Genomic DNA, 16,186 nt, shown 5'->3' with positions numbered 1-16,186 from the left:
TACCTCCACTGTGCAGTTCATTTTGCACAGTGTGGCCCCAAACCTCATCTTCTGGGGTGCCCCGGCAGCACTCGCGGCTCCTCCTCGCATCGGTAAACCCCCTAGGAGAAGCGCTCTTCCAGGGGGTTACCTTGCGGGCGCACTCTCGAGTCCAGCATTTACGTCCATAGACACAGAATGCCGCACTCAGCCCCGATGCCAGCGTCATTGGATTTGATTGACAGCAGCGGGAGCCAATAGCTGCGCTGCTATCAATCTATCCAATCAAGAGCCAAGAACCCCGGGCAGAGAGGAAGCACGCGTGTCCGCCGAGGGAACGGGGGGCTGGGGGGCCGGTCAGTGTCAGAAGTTTTTTCACCTTAATGCATGGGATGCATTAAGGTGAAAAAACACGAGGTTTTACAACCCCTTTAATTCTTATAGAATAATTTGGTGGATGTGTGAAGAAAATGGTAAACGATTACGTTAGTAACGTTCAACAAAAAAGAGAAGAATGGAAGTAGCATAGCAGCCAAGCCAAATGTTGGGTACTACCTGCTGACTAATTTAGAGGTGAACCCACAATAATTCAGCATATGGGACTTATGTTTGGCTTTCTGTTCTGTCATATACAGATTGTTGATCCTTTTGTTTTTATTTATTTTTATTTTTGAAATCCAATGCAGAATGTGTGGATTGTGAAAGGATGTGCCCCTTTTCCTTGTAAGTGCAGTGGTATAAGCAGAAGAATACTTTGGATTTATGGACATCTCTGCATGACCGCAGGGTATTGTTATAATTTATTATGTTATGACATCAGGAAAATAATGTCAGATGCAAACTAAGGACTTGTGTTATCTTGCTAAAACTAACAGCGCAAGTAAGGAGAAATTATAATATTGTCAGGAAGAGGATGTTTTTTTGAAACATAAAACTGGAGTTCTTACACAAGCAGCATGCCATTGTAATATATTTATGCAAGCTGGACCCAGTAATGAAGGGTTCATCCCGATATATCAGAGCTGTAGCTTTATGCCAAGGTGCTATTAGACAAAGTTACCAACATTATTTTGGTCAAATATTTATTTCTAATGGTCCCACATTCTGCGCAGCAAATATTGCAAACAGCTAACTAAATGTTTGTCCAATGAAATGTTCAAAATATTAATTAGTATTTTTGTTTATGTACAAAACTAACAATGAAAAATGCGTACATTTGAATCCAGCTACCTTATTGCCTCTATTAGAAGAGGCTGGAGACAAAGAAAAACCACATTTGTTAAATTGATGCCGTAGGAATCACCTGCTGTAAGCCCAGTGCAAGACCCAGATATTTGTTTTTTTTTGTAGATTTGATCCTGGTTTTAAACTGGTGATGGCAATACCCATACTGAGTATGTAGTTTCACCCAGAAGGATGCTCTGTATTCAGAGTCATTGGGTCCTTTTTCCCTAGCTCAAGAAGCAGATCTCCATGCTTTAGCAAGCCTGTGAGCTATAAAAAGAGTATATATTTATATAGATAGTAGAGATTTAGAGAGCTTTTGGTTCCATTTGAAGGGCCAGAAGTTTGTTTTTACTTTGGCAGGTAAACCAATCAAGCATGCTAAGTTAATTGATTGGCTGTTTTCAGCCTTCCAGCTTATTGCTGAGGTAGCCATACTAACATTAAAAAACTCTCACATGGAAGCAGACCAGGTGACTAAGGATGCTGCATTACAGCCCCGAACACTTGCTGGGTCTGTGCAACTCACAGATTCCACCCTAGTTCTGGCCCAGTATAGCTGGGATTAATAACTCAACTTTAAAGACCCCAGAGGGAGAAGAACAAGTGGTCCACAGGGGGGCAACTTCTTATGAAAGACTTTGAAAAAATGTGATCTTTTATGTCTGCCAGCCACTCTTTTCCCTCCAGCTTAACAAATGGACCATGTCATCAGTCACAAGCAGTTATGGCTGCCTTAGTAAATGAGCATGGGATAGAGCCAGGGTTTACCACAGTTTTTATAACATACCACATCTTGTTTTACCTGTTACCAAAGGTGTTACCAAGAAGCTGAAGATCCCTTCCAGAGCTTGCAAAAAGATATATCCAGATGCCCAAATCAGGATCTTACAAGTATGAATTTTGTCTGTATGGACATGTTTTCCTGATGTCCTTAATAGAAGTTTTGAGGTTTTATTTTTACACCCCCTACTGTCTACAATGTAGCGGAAAAACTAGAGTAGAAAACTAGAAAACTATTGCCTGAATGTCATGAATCGCCAGTAATACCTTTGTGTCCTGTCTGTCTGCTTACCTCTGTCTGTGTATCAGAATTGGGCCTGCACTCTCACACCTGCATGCTTAAGTAATCTTCCCTCAGCGTGGCTCCACCATAGCCTCTACAGGATACACTATTTAACACGGTGCTGTCCAAGCCTGCCTTGCCCAAGCAATATTGTGTGTTTGGTTTCCTGTCTCCTGCTTGCCGTGTGCTCTAGGTCTGTTTCTGTTACCGATCTTGGCTTGTTCTTTGACTATTCCTCCTGCCTGCTTGTTATCCTGACCTATGGCGTGTTCTCTGTCTATCCTTGTCTGCTAGTTGCCCTGACCTTTTGCTTATCTCCTGACTATCCCTTGTTGTCCTGGGCTGCTGCTTCCTCTCTATCCTCCTGTAGCCTACCGTGAGTGTGAGCTGGGAGAATCTGGGGGCCAAGACCTGGAGCCAGTTGCAGCGCAGTCCATCCTTAACAGTAGAGGCTCTGGTGAATACTTACTGGTTCTTAGACTCCGCGCCCTGGGGAATCTTATGCTCTAGCTCCCAGTGGGAGCCGTGTTGGTGCTTCAGTGGACCTGCTTTCCTGAACCACCCAGAGTTCCATCCGCAGCAGTCAGCCATAGGGTACACTACCTTAGTTGTGCAGTCCTGACTCCAATGGTGTGCATCTGTCATCCAGTGTCAGGTGACCTGACACTGAATGTTTTCTTATATTTTATCAAGCCCCTAAGGCAGTGGTTCTCAACTCCTGTGCTCAGGACACACTAACAGGCCGGATTTAAAGTATTACCTTGAGAGATGCAGACTAGAATACTGCAATAATTGAGCAGCAAATTATATTACCTGTGATGTATTTCAGTTATCTTGCAAACCTGTTAGTGGGTCCTTAGGACAGGAGTTCAGAACCACTGCCCTAAAGGGATGTTGGACTCTCTACCTATGAGATTTTGTTTGGGAGTGTTTTACCCATTGGCTTATATTTTGTCTCAGCAGCTGAAGTCCTCTATTCGGATCTCACAGAGAATGTTGCTGTGTTCTTTAAGGTTTTTGAAAAACTCATTTATGTGTTTTCTCCCCAATTTCAGATCCTAACAGTTTTGAAGAATTTAAAACTAAAGCCAGGTGACTTGTGGATTGCTTGGTATATATATATATATATATATATATATATACACAGTACCTTGCAAAAGTTCACCCACCTTGGCTTTTGACCTATTTTGTTACATCACAGCCTTTAGTTCAATGTTTTTTTAATCTGAATTATATGTGATGGATCAGAACACAATAGTCTAAGTTGGTGAAGAAAAATATATACATAAAACTATTTTTCATAAATAAAAAACTGATAATTGCCGTGTGCGCATGTATTCACCCCCTTTGTTGTGAAGCCCATAAAAAGCTCTGGTGCAACCAATTACCTTCAGAAGTCACATAATTAGTGAAATGTTGTTCACCTGTGTGCAATCTAAGTGTCACATGATCTGTCATTACATATACACACCTTTTTGAAAGGCCCCAGAGGCTGCAATACCTAAGCAAGAGGCACCACTAACCAAACACTGCCATGAAGACCAAGGAACTCTCCAAACAAGTAAGGGACAATGTTGTTGAGAAGTACAAGTCAGGGTTAGGTTATTAACAAATATCCAAATCTTTGATGATCCCTAGGAGCACCATCAATTCTATCATAACCAAATGGAAAGAACATGGCACAACAGCAAACCTGCCAAGAGACGGTCGCACACCAAATCTCACAGACGGGCAAGGAGGGCATTAATCAGATAGGCAGCACAGAGACCTAAGGTAGCCCTGGAGGAGCTGCAGAGTTCCACAGCAGAGACCGGAGTATCTGTACATAGGACGATAATAAACCATATGCTCCATAGAGTTGGGCTTTATGGCAGAGTGGTCAGAAGAAAGCCATTAATTTCAGCAAAAAACTAAATGCCATGTTTTGAGTTTGTGAAAAGGCATGTGGGAGACTTCCAAAATGTATGGAGGAAGGTGCTCTGGTGAGACTAAAATTTAACTTTTTGGCCATCAAAGAAAACGCTATGTCTGGCGCAAACCCAAAACATCACATCACCCAAAGAACACCATCCCCACAGTGAAACATGGTGGTGGCAACATCATGCTGTGGGGATGTTTTTTTAGCATTCGGGACTGAGAAACTGGTCAGAGTTGAGGGAAAGATGGATGGTGCTAAATACAGGGATATTTTTGAGCAAAACCTGTACCACTCTGTGTGTGATTTGAGGCTAGAATGGAGGTTCACCTTCCAGCAGGACAATGACCCCAAATACACTGCTAGCCCAGACCTCAATCCAATAGAAAATCTGTGGTCAGACTTAAAGATTGCTGTTCACAAGTGCAAACCATCCAACTTGAAGGAGCTGGAGCAGTTTTGCAAGGAGGAATGGGCAAAAATCCCAGTGGTAAGATGTGGCAAGCTCATAAAGACTTATCCAAAGCGACTTAGAGCTGTGACCACCAAAAGGTGGCTCTACAAAGTATTGAATTTAGGGGGGTGAATAGTTATGCACATTGACTTTTTCTGTTATTTTGTCCTATTTGTTGTTTGCTTCACAATAAAACAAAAAAAAAATCATCTTCAAAGTTGTGGGCATGTTCTGTAAATTAAATGCTGCAAATCCTCAAACAATCCATGTTAATTCCAGGTTGTGAGGCAACAAAACACGAAAAATGCCAAGGGTGATGAATACTTTTGCAAGGCACTGTATCTCACAGTGGTGTAGTGGGTAGCACTCTCACCTAGCAGTAAAAAGGGTCGCCTGTTCGAATCCCAACCACGACACTACCTGCCTGGAGTTTGTATGTTCTCCCTGTGCCTGCGTAGGTTTCCTCCGGGGACACTGGTTTCCTCCCACACTCCAAAGACATGCTGGTAGGTCAATTGGCTTCTGTCTAAATTGGCCCTAGTATATGAATGTGAGTTACGGACCTTAGATTGTAAGCTCCTTGAGGGTGGGGACCAATGTGAATGTACGATGTATATGTAAAGCGCTGCGTAAATTGACGGTGCTATATAAGTACCTTAAATAATAATAATATATATATACACATATACCGTGCCTTGAAAAAGTGTTTACAAGGTCTCAGGTGTGAATGGGGAACAGGTGTGTTAAATTTGGTGTTATTGCTCTCACTCTCTCATACTGGTCACTGGAAGTTCACCATGGCACCTTATGGCAAAGAACTCTGAGGATACATAAAGATGGCCTAGGCTATAAGAAGATTGCCAAGACCCTGAAACAAATTTACACTGGTATACAAGCTGTACACTCACTACTTTACATTGTAGCAAAGTGTCATTTCTTCAGTGTTGTCACATGACAAGATATAATAAAATATTTACAAAAATTTGAGGGGTGTACTCACTTTTGTGAGATACTGTATAGATAGAGATAGAGATGATAGAGGAGATATAGTGAATTGAAAAGTAGTTTAGCTATGTTGAAGTCATATTTGTCTTTACGTCTTCCATTCTATGTAGAATTGTCTGTGTTTACATATGCGGATAAGTCAGCATGCCAACAATTAAGCTAGAAGGCCATTATGGCCACAGGAGTGTACAGTCAATACTCTGTAACTATGTCTTATCAATCATTTGTTTTTCACAATGAAAAGTAATTTTGTAATGAAAAGGCTGCTCAGCTATTATATTCTCCACAATGGAGTTTTGCCTCTTTGGCCAGGACTACCTCCACCTAAGCGTGTAGAGGTTCCAGGTTAAAGATGATAGCAGGTATGGTTAGTGATCAAAATATTGATAAAAAGAGGAGAGATTGTAAAGGAAATTTGTAAGTTCTGTATATAAGTGTATTCAAATTTTGTATGTATTGCACACTGCATTCACTGTGCACACAGCACTAAGCCCTCATGCACACAGGCTGTTAAAAAAACGTTATGAAAACGCCAGTATCTTTGCAGTGACTTTTTTCAGCGTTTTTGAGCGTTTTTCCGCGTTAGCGTTTTTTTTTTTCAAATTTTTTTTTTTTTTTTTTCAATGGATCAAAAACGCTAAAAAACGTTGGTGAATGACGTTTTTGAGCGTTTTTCAGCGTTAGAGCGTTTTTACAGCTGAAAAACGTCTCTCAGAACCCACTGGTCCTGGGTTTTTTTTACAGCTTAAAAACGCCTATGCCACTTGCAGCTCAAAAACGCCTAGGTGGGCATGAAGCCATAGACTAACATAGACAGGCCTTTTTAAGCTGCAAAAAAAGCTCAAAAAAGCAGCTGTAAAAACGTCCGTGTGCATGAGGACTAATAATGTTTTCATTACATGTTTGCATTCTTTCGAGTCCTGATTAGAATTAGCGTACCTATGTTACGCCCCTTGTTGCCATAAAAGTACAATTGTAATATTAATGTGATACCTACGTAATAAGGTGTTTAAAAACCTTCAATTGCATCATAATAAAGCAGAACAGTTATTTGGAAAGATGTGGAGTGTATCTTTTGTCTGTTCCCTACTGCAGTAGTTGTTATTAATTTGGAACCACTAATCAAGATGAGGAGGATAGGAGTTGCCCATCTATAAAACTCCATGTCAGACATAAATAAAAATATATAAAATACTATGACACAGGAAGATATGCTCCCGTCAGGAGCTGGGATTTCGTATAAGTTCGGCTGCTTCAGGGGATATTAATTATCACACCGCTCGTCACCACTCGTCACCATTGTCAAGCGCATTTATCTAAAGAATCCAAAGACCCATGTATAAACACTCAGCAAGCATAAAGGGAAACACACACCAAGTGGTTATGAGATGGGGCATTCATGTGCTGGCCGCAGGAGAGGATAAAACAGATCCATCGCCACTGCCAAAGTGTTATAAGGCTTCAACCAAGAGATCAATCCCCTATAAGCCTGCTCGATCAATTTGAATTTTAGTGGAGGACAGATCTTATGCAGGACTTGTGCTGTTGTTTGTAAACCATGTCTGTGCCCCAGTCTCCCCACTGATCTTCCTTTGTCCTATTACTAATTGATAGGATGCGGTGCCTGTGAGCTTTCCTCTAATAATTCCTTCTTGTGTGATTTCAACTACTAGATTCCTGATGTAAGGTAAAAAATGTAATGCCTATCCCTACAGTGCAGTGCAGGAGTAGCCAATAACATACTTGGGACCTTACCTTTTCTGTTGAACTTACCTTAATTTATGCTGGTGAGCTGGAGCTTATATAACCCTAGAAAATAGAAAAGAAAGTAGTGATAAATAATAAAAAAATGTTCTATTATAAATCACATGGTGTTTTTAGCAGTAGAAAGTATTTCTTTAATTGAAACTCCAGATAAAATATGTTGGGTAAAAGTAAAAACTATTTTTTTCATATGAGCTCATATATACATTGTAGGGATACAGCAAGTGTTATTGCAGATGTATTCAAGTAAATTGGATAAAAATGTTTCCTAGCTCTGGCTTTCCTGCCTTTATGCAGTTGTGATAACCTGCTGTGATTAAATAATCTGCACAGAGTTGTAATAAAACACATTCCACGTTCCCATCCATCTTTCCCTCAATGTTTCAAAAAATAATTCACAAAAGCTAAAGTTCCCAGTGCAGTAAACCTAAAGACTTTTTATAAATTATAAATAATATAATATAACATAAATTATAAATATTCTATTATATTTAAAAATTTTTGGAACATTCCCTATGTTCACACTGTAGCTGTTCACAGCTCACATTTGCACGGGCACAGCAGCCTATTCATTTGAATGGGCTGCTGTAGCTGCGTAAGACATAGGGAAAAGGTTCCTGGGAATTTCCACTATACATGGCCTCTTGCTCGATACATCTGCTAAGCTGCCATATATAAAGGACTGGGATGCCAATTTAGACAATGACAAAGGGTGGAATCATGACATTCCTGTTTCCAGAGGGGTACAAGGGCATTCTGAATGTGTCAAAGCTTGAGGCCAATGGTAAAGTACTAACCAGGTGGTACGTGGTCCTGACTTGTCTGTCAAAATTATACCCAAACTCATCACCGCTGTGCTTTAGGGGATGTCACATGCTGGGTACAATGTTCCATGTTTGGTGGGAATACCCTTGATTATGTGGCTTTTGGAATTAGGTGTTTGCCCTCCTAAGACAAACGACTGGAATCTCCAAATGTAAAACTGTTGAATGAACTCATTGACAGTGCGCATCAAGCTACCCACAGAGTGGCATTATTTATTTATTTTGGCTGCCAAGCTCACCATTGCCAGGTACTAGTAGAAGACCTCAGTCCCAATATCCCAGGTAAGACAAAAGGTCTCATGGATCATGACCCATAACTGGCTAGCATTATTCAGGACTCTCAAAACACGATTTGAGAAAGTCTGGAGTCTTTGGGCTTGTTATCTCCACATTGAGGCTCCATGCACACTGGCATAAAAAAATGTTGCCTGTAGAAGCAGTTCAATGTTATTCTATGTGTCAATGCACATTGGAATGATTAGGCATATTTTGAGCTCAAATGTTTAGAGGCAAGAAAAAAAACCTTTCTGGAACGTGTTTCTGATTGGAGCTCACTGGCAGACAAAACGTCAAACTCTCCTAAACTCTTCTAGACTTTGTACAAAAAAATGCTCTATATAAGCATTTTTTACTCCCAAGAAAACATTTTTTTAAGCCCAGTGTGCATGGAGCCTTACTTATGAGTATTATGGATTCATGAGTTACTAAGCTGGTGACTAATATCGTCCTTGGGATTCCCCCTGCCTTATTCTTACTTTTCTCTTTCTTTCTACCTAAATTCTGCTTTTCTAAAGGTGGCCATAGATAGTTAGAATCTCAGCATGTTCAGTAGGGACCGGCTGAGATTTGAATCATGTACAGTTGTGTTAATAATAGCAGTGTGTTTAAAAGTGAGTAAAGCTCAAAATCCTTAAAGCTTTTATTTCCATACACACAAATGCATTAGGAATACTGCTCAGTCTATTCGAAATCAAAACATGAAGAAAAATGTTTCAAATTTGTTATTACTCTAACGTGAAGAAAAAGGAACATCGGCTTTTCCAAAAAAAAGCAGTGTATGCAATTTTTCTTTACAAACTCAAACATTTACTGTATAAACTGAAAAATGCTTGAAGATTTAGCTTTCCTGTGAATCACTGAACTAATATTTGTTATATTATTTGTATAACCACTGTTTCCGTGAACTGCTTCACATCTGTGTTGCATCTGAGTTGAACCTGTGAACAGGTATTCTCCAGCCTAGGACGATTGCACTACATTCCACAATTCCTCTACATTTCTTGGTTTCACCTTTAGAAACAGCATTTTTGATCTCACCCCACAAGTTTTCCATTGGATTAAGTTCCGGGGGTTGGGCTGGCCACTTCATAACGTTAATCTTGTTGGTCTGGAACCAAGATGCTCGCTTACTGGTGTGTTTGGGGTCGTTGTCTTGTTGAAACACCCACTTTAAGGACATTTCCTCTTCGGCATAAGGCAACATGACCTCTTGAAGTATTTTGATATATTCAAACTAATCCATGATCCCTGGTATGTGATAAATAAGCCCAACACTATAGTATGAGAAACATCCCGATATTATGATGCTTGCGCCACCATGCTTCCTGTCTTCACAGTGTATTGTAGCTTGAATTCAGTGTTTAGGGGTCATCTGACAAAATGTCTGCAGCCCCTAGACCCAAAAAGAACAATCTTGTTTCCATCAGTCCACAAAATGTTTCACCATTTCTCTTTAGACCAGTCAATGTGTTCTTTGGCATATTGTAACCTCTTCAGCACATCGTTTTTTTCAACAATGGGACTTTGCTTCTTGCTGATAGCTTGGCTTCACAAAGGCATCTACTAATTGTTACTGTACTTACAGGTAACTTTAGACCTTCTTTGGTCACCCAGGAGCTGATCATTGGCTGAGTCTTTGCCATTTTGGCTATTCTTCGATCCATTTGAATGGTAGTTTTCCGTTTTCTTCCACATCTTTCTGGTTTTGGTTGCCATTTTAAAACATTTGAGATCACTTTAGATGAGCACCCTATCAGTTTCTGCACTTCTTTGTATGTTTTCCCCTCTCCAATCAAATTTTTAATTAAAGTACGCTGTTCTTCTGAACAATATCTGAAACTACCCATTTTACTCTCCGACTTTCCGAGAGACATGCACTATACCCAGCATGTACAACATTTGCTGCCTTCGTCCTTAAAGTGATTGTAAACGATCACCTTGTAAAACAACCCATTCAGTTTAAAATAGAAATGACAGGCAAAACACTTTTGTATAGATATCAAAAACATTGTAAATACTTTTTTTATAAGTGATCACATTTCATCTGTTCTCAGCTGCATAAGAGCTGGGGGGAGGAGCCTCGACTGTACATTGAGCTTCCCAGTGACAGGCTGTGCAGGGAGTATGTGTCAGGACATGCCTGATCATTGGAGGAGAGCAGGCTGAGTTCCCAGTATAGCTAAAAGAACTGACCAGTGTGTTCCCATTAGTGTGGTCAGTTTTCAATAGGAAACCAAGGGGGGACTAGCAGGAATGCCAAGTATTTCACATAAAGGAAGCAATACAAAGAGAACAGGGTACTTCCTTATACAAGTACATGGTGCAGCAGGTACATATCAGGAATATGAAATGTTGAGGTAACAAACGCTTTAAATAAGGGCCACCTGTTTGAAACCTGTTTTTTCACAGACTGAATGAGCTCACTAATTGAACACCACAGTGCTATTATTTTGAACACGCCCCTTTCAATTAATGATTCAATTACACAGAATCAGCAGCATGCATGTCATTATTGTTGGGTTTATTGGTTTTCTATTACTCTACTACACCTACTAGTAAATTATAGAAATATAATTTATACCAAAAACTATTGATCTGGTTAGTGATGTTGGACTGTTATTATTTTGAACACAACTGCATGGCTGGCTGATTGTACCCAAATTGATCGATTAATCAACTTGGGTACAACCAGCATGTTGGATTTTGCAGATTATTGCCAGCAGCTATAGCTCCCGCCCCCCCCAGGAGAACACGATAGCTCAGCTGGAGGGATTCCACCATCTACAGTGACTGAGTGATTGAATAGAATTGAGTAAATTTTCTTATCTAGAACTCATGGTTGCAGGAAAGAAAATCAGTCCATCCATTGCAGGCTTAAGTCTCACCTTTCTATCTTTATAGCCTTGAGATCTGGCACAGCTTTTATTGTCTCTTTAGAAATACAAACAAGTTTTGAAGATAGAGCTTAGGTATATCACTTTACATTATGTTTTTGGACAGCATTTTGTGACTATGCCGATCCGCTATATTTGGCTCTGTTTATTTTTAAAAGGCCAGGTCACTGGTATATTTTCTGTGCTTAGATGTGTGTGTGATAATCTTTGCTCTTTCTCTATGTGTCCATTTATATTTCTAATAACAATGTATTGTAAGTAAAAAATGCCCAATGTGTGAGCAGCATAATAGTGAACCTGTAAAAACAAAGTCCTATATTGACCACAACATGAAAATAAAGTTTACTTAAAGTGGAAACCCAAAAGTGGAACTTCCACTTTAAGCACTCCTCGCCCCCTTACATGCCACATTTGGCATGTAATTTTTTTGGGGGGGGCGGTAAGTGGGTGTTTAGTTTTGAGTGGGACTTCCTGTCCCACTTCCTGCTTCTGACTACGGGCCGCCTAGGCAACTCCTCCTCTCCTCCTAGGCAGCCCCTCCCTTTCAGCAATCTTCTGGGACATGTCACAGGTCCCAGAAGATTGCCTTCCACTGGGAGAACGCAGCACGACTCGTGCATGCACAGTGTGCACCCGGCCGTGATGCTGCAAGCTGTCATGGCTGGGTTCCCACAGTTTCAATGGAGGCACCGCGGAGAGGAGGGGGAGAGGAGTGAGGCTTCATGCGGCCACATTGCTGGACCATGGGACAGGTCAGTGTCTGTTTATTAAAAGTCAGCAGCTACACTTTTTGTAGCTGCTGACTTTTAATGAACAAAAAAAAGCCTGGACCTCCGCTTTAAGTGCCAGTTTACACAGGGTCAACCTGTCAGGCGACTAAGACGCCTGACAAGTTGCCTTTCGTGTAGTGCAATAGAACTGTTCTAATAGGAGCCAATCAAGTTGATCCGACTTATAAAAAGTTTCCTGCACTACTTTGGGGTGACTTCGGAGCAGCTTGCATTGACTTCTATTAAAGAAGTCGGTTGCAAGCCGCTCTGAGGTTGCGCTGTGTGGGGCGGCTTCAGAGTCGGACGACCTAGTCAATCACTGGGTCTGAATACTTCCATGTAGGGGAGAGGAGCAGGTCATTAATCTAGTGTAAGCTCTGACACTGACCATCATAATGTATACAGTACACAGAGTCCTCCACAGCCCTGAAAGAAAAATGGAGCAGTGAGAGAAAGTGGTAAAATTAAGTATCAGTGGGTGGAGGAGAAAGCTTTCAAGAGAACATGTTCTTTTTAAATCTACATTATGTCCAAAAATCTGAAATATCCATTTTAAGAAAACAAACCTTGGAACAAAGAGGCCTTGGAACAAAGACCATCTTCCCATGAAGGTGGGTGAAATGTTCGATGAATTCAATCATGGATGATTGTTAGAGAATGTTAGAGCACACGCATTTTGTTTTTTAAAAAATATAGTAAAGTATTTTCTAATTACCCAAAAGTTGGTGGTATTGGCAATAAAGAGGACCTTCACTTATATTTTCAAAAATATAAGTCAGCAGCTGCAAGTACTGAAGATGCTAACTTTTATAAACCACATACTTACAAGTTCATGAGGTTCAGTGCTGCCCCCTTAGCACCAGAAATCTTTGCTGCTCGTTAGGTTCCTGCCATCCGGGATTCAAGAGCCGGCTGTTAACTTATTGGTGACTCTGCTGGCTCATGACTGCTGAGAGACTGGTCCTGTAAACTTCTGGGATGTATGATGTGATCCCAGGAGGCTACAGGTGGAGGGGGGTGCATACTGAGTGCAATGTCTTTCTCACCTAGGAGAGGAATAAGTGGAAATTGTTGTTTGTGATCTGTGTTGCCCTATCATGCGCACCTTACTGCAAAGGCTTTGTATTGGGGCAGTTGCCACTTGTTTGCACAGCTTGTCGGCTAGATTTGGCGAGGACATGCTGAATGCCTTCAGCTGCCATTGTGCTCTTGCTGGGCATCCAGAGTGTCCCTGTACCTTTAAGGAGGAATTGGCTCCCTCCAGGCAAACCTGCCCTTAACATATCCATTGCTATATGTGCTCCGATTTGGATACTCTTACCAGCTAGCCTGCAATTTGGTCTTTTGCAGGCTAGCTGGTAAGTGTCCTGGGAATTTTTTTTGTTTGTAAAGCAAAGTAAGTGTGAAGCAAGTACGTGCTGGAAAAAGATGTACTTGACCCCCCCACCAAAAAAAAAAAAAAAAAAAAGTTTCAAAACTTGTAACAGGGAGTAGGGAGGTTAGAGGGAGGCAATTGTGCAATTGTGGGAGAAGATATTATTTAAGGTGGAACTTTACCCATAACTTGATAAAAAATAATGTTCTTTAGCATGAAACATACATTCCACATTAATAATTATGCTACCAGAATTAGTGTGTGCCGTAAATTGACTCCAGCATTGCTCCTGTTTCTTCTTGCTGGAGGCCGTCGATTTAAGCCCAGAGACCATGAGCAGCAGTAAATCTTTAGGCTGTCAGCAGATCAGCCTCTACAAATTTGGCACAATGCCTAAAAATAGAGGGCAACTGAGCATGTGCAGAGTAGGGTGCAACAGTGCATTACTGGCTTTAAAACCGTATAGGCATATATTTTTTTTTAGATATTACATAGCTATACCTGCAAAAGGAGAAAGTCTAGCAGGACTTAATTTTCTGACTAAAGTTCCACTTTAAAGGAGAAGTACAGCCAAAGCTCATTTGGCTGTACTTCTTCTGTGGATCACAGGAGTGCAGTCCAATTTACAATCCCGTGACCCGTTTTAGCAGAGAGTGGGCTGAAGTCCGCTATCGTCACAGAGTCGGTCCAGGCTCTGGCGTCATCACAACCATAGAGTCATAGAGACCATAGAATTGCAGATTTCTACCTTATTTCAGAGTGCCTCCCGGCGCTCAAATGTCCACCTGCCGCTCTCCTCCTCTCCTCCCGGCTGACATCAGTGGAAATTCTCGGCCCCTCCCGCTGTAGCTGTCAGACAGGGAGAGAAGAGCAGTCAGCAGTCCGTGAGTGCCGGGAGGCACCCTGAAAGAAAGTAGAAATCTACATATTTTTTATACAACACATGCAGTGGGGCAAATATCGTTATCTAACAGATGGGAATGTATGATCATGACAAATTGGCTTTACACCACTTTAAATTTAACTAATGGAACCTCAGATAGTAGTAAAAACCAGAGAAGAGTTCTGATTCTCCCCCATTCTATCCAAAACTAGAAAAAAAAACCATATGGCTGGACACAGCATAATAAATACTACATTTTTCAAAAACTGCCCTAAGGCCCGAGCCTCTTTCTGAGATTTGAAGTTTACAAGTTAAAAACTGTTTTCTTTGCTATAAAATTACTTAGAACCCCCAAACATTATATATATATATATATATATATATATATATATATATATATATATATATATATATATATATATATATATATATATATATATATATATATATCTTTTAACACCCTAGAGAATAAAATGGCGGTCGTTGCAATACTTTCTGTTACACCGTATTTGCGCAGCAGTCTCACAAGCGCACCTTTTTTGGAAAAAATACACTTTTTTTAATTAAAAAAATAAGACAACTAGGGTTGTCCCGATACCACTTTTTTAGGACCGAGTACAAGTACCGATACTTTTTTCAAGTACTCGCCGATACCGATTACCGATACTTTTTTTTTAAAGCGGGGTTCCACCCAAATTTTGAACAATATCTGTATGTATTCTCTTCCTTGCCTAGATGCTGACATGCCATTTAAAAAAATTTAAATCGCAGTAATTACCTTTTATTTTTCTATTCTTCTTTGCACTTCCTGGTTCTCCTCCCGTGGGAGTAGGCGTGTTTCTAGCCTCTCCCAGACTCCTGGGAGCTAGTCTTAGGCTTCCCAGGATGCCACTGAGCATGTGCGGGAACGAGCGGTGAATGCTGGGAGCACAGCATTCACCACATCCAGGAAATAAATGCTTGTGGGCTTCAAATGCCCACAATGAAGATGGAAACCACCTGCAGTGAATAATATAAGTTATTCTTTCCGACGAAATCTGACACAGGCGGACATATTACACACAATATGCGAGTATGTAATGCTGAGAAGAAAAGTTTGTGAATGAACTAAAAAAAAAAAAAAAACGATAGATAGGTGGACCCCCGCTTTAATGTCACGTGACAGTTTTGTTTTTTTTTAACAGTGCTTGCTTTTTTTTTGGGGGGGGGGGGGGTGAACGTTGTATGTGTGTGTTATTTTTTTTTTTACAATTTTTATTTTTTACAATAATATTTTTTTATTCTTTATTGTTTTTTTTTTTTTTTTTTTTAATCAGCCCTTTTGGGGGGCTTTGGTGAGATATCAGGGGTCTTAACAGACCTCTGATATCTCCCCCTTGAGACAGAGAAAGAGACAAAGGATAGAGATTCCCCAGTCCCTTTCTCTGCAGCCTCAGCTGCACTGAGAATGAATGGAGAGAAGACAGCGGCTCCTCTCCATTCATAAACTGACACATAGTAATCACAGAAGATTACAATGTTTCAGTTATGTGAATGGACAGAGTCAGCTGACTCTGTCCATACACAAAGGAAGGAGGAGGAGGACGGCGGAACGGAGGGGGACAGCGGAGAGGCACAGATAAGGAGAGAGGAACGGAGGGGGACAGCGGAGAGGCACAGATAAGGAGAGAGGAACGGAGGGGGACAGCGGAGAGGCACAGATAAGGAGAGAGGAACGGAGGGGGACAGCGGAGAGGCACAGATAAGGAGAGAGG

General features: G+C 40.9%; 1 protein-coding gene across 2 annotated transcripts in view; it reads right to left on the bottom strand.

Annotated features, from left to right (window-relative positions):
• Window positions 1–16,186, bottom strand: part of RNF2 (ring finger protein 2) — a 95,264-nt gene that overhangs the window by 52,061 nt on the left and 27,017 nt on the right. For both annotated transcript variants that reach the window (XM_073592880.1, XM_073592879.1), the window contains one exon: window positions 7,417–7,452. The gene's annotated coding sequence lies outside the window, so the exon portion shown is untranslated. The remainder of the gene's footprint in view (window positions 1–7,416; window positions 7,453–16,186) is intronic.

The sequence above is a fragment of the Aquarana catesbeiana genome, linkage group LG07 (genome assembly GCF_042186555.1).
Source record: "Aquarana catesbeiana isolate 2022-GZ linkage group LG07, ASM4218655v1, whole genome shotgun sequence".
NCBI lineage: Eukaryota > Metazoa > Chordata > Amphibia > Anura > Ranidae > Aquarana > Aquarana catesbeiana.
This window is presented reverse-complemented; position numbering and strand designations above follow the sequence as displayed.